At 66.1% G+C, this 987-nt stretch overlaps 1 protein-coding gene across 2 annotated transcripts in view; it reads left to right on the top strand.

Annotated features, from left to right (window-relative positions):
• The first annotated feature begins 6 nt into the window (after window positions 1–6).
• Window positions 7–987, top strand: part of SMPD3 (sphingomyelin phosphodiesterase 3, neutral membrane (neutral sphingomyelinase II)) — a 77,405-nt gene continuing 76,424 nt past the window's right edge. For both annotated transcript variants that reach the window (XM_014547814.1, XM_005876440.2), the window contains exon 1: window positions 7–94. The gene's annotated coding sequence lies outside the window, so the exon portion shown is untranslated. The remainder of the gene's footprint in view (window positions 95–987) is intronic.

Genomic DNA, 987 nt, shown 5'->3' with positions numbered 1-987 from the left:
GCCGCCGCCGCGAGAACTACCTTCGGGAAGCCGCAAGGAGCCCCGAGGAGCTGGGTGCACTGCCTGGCGTTGACCGCTCTCCTGCCTCTGTGAGGTCGGTGCTGCTGAATTCGCGTTTGTTTTATTGGAGAGGGAGTGGGGGGGCCTGGGGAGTTGATGGGACCTGTCCTCGCCGCCCTCCACACCATCTGTCCCAGGGAGCTGCTGACTCCTGGCCGGCCTCCCTCTAGCCCGGCGCCTGAGGTCGGAGCGGCTTGGGTTAGTTTTTGTTTTATGGTGGAGGGGGCTCTTGAGTGTGAGGGGCAAGCTGAGGGGCCACTCCCCCGCCCCTTCTCTCCTGGGGGGGTCCAGAGCTGGGAGCCTCCCTCCCCGGTGTCTGAAGTCGCGCTGCTTGGATCATTGAGGACGGGAGGGATGGAAGGTCCGGAGGCAGGGACCCTTCCCCACAGGACCTCGGCTGCTTGAGGCTGCAAAGGGGGTCTGGCTGTGATGGAGGAGACCACAGGATTCCTTCTGCCCAGACCCTCCCGGGTTATTCCGGAAGGGATGTTGGGGATCAGGATGACCCTTCCCCGTGCCCACCCTTTCCCCGAAGCCCGGGGTTTTGTGAAGAGGGGATAGATGGAGACAGGGGACTCCCCCCCTCTTACTGGACCCGCCTATGTTATTGAGGGAGAGGGGATTGGGGCGTAAGAGGCAAAGGCGGGGGACCTCCCCGCACCTGCTTGGCGTCGCGGGAACAGGAAAGCACCGACGGATTCTCGGGGTCCTCCGCGCTCGCCCAGCGCCGAAGGTCCGAGTGGCCTGGGGGCGAGGTGTGCGGTGGGGGACAGTAAGAGCGATCGAGGGAGCCCTCCCGACCGCTCCCTCCCAGGTCTGATCTCCGAGGCCCTCTCTACCTGGATCCAGGCCAGGGACACCAAGTCGAAACCACCCTCCCACCCGGCCCCACCCCGCCCCGGGGGCCCGGGCTCCAGCAGCCGGAGG

The sequence above is a fragment of the Myotis brandtii genome, unplaced genomic scaffold (assembly GCF_000412655.1).
Source record: "Myotis brandtii unplaced genomic scaffold, ASM41265v1 scaffold486, whole genome shotgun sequence".
Classification (NCBI taxonomy): domain Eukaryota; kingdom Metazoa; phylum Chordata; class Mammalia; order Chiroptera; family Vespertilionidae; genus Myotis; species Myotis brandtii.
Note: the sequence above shows the minus strand (reverse complement) of the source record. Positions and strands in the feature narration are given on the sequence as shown.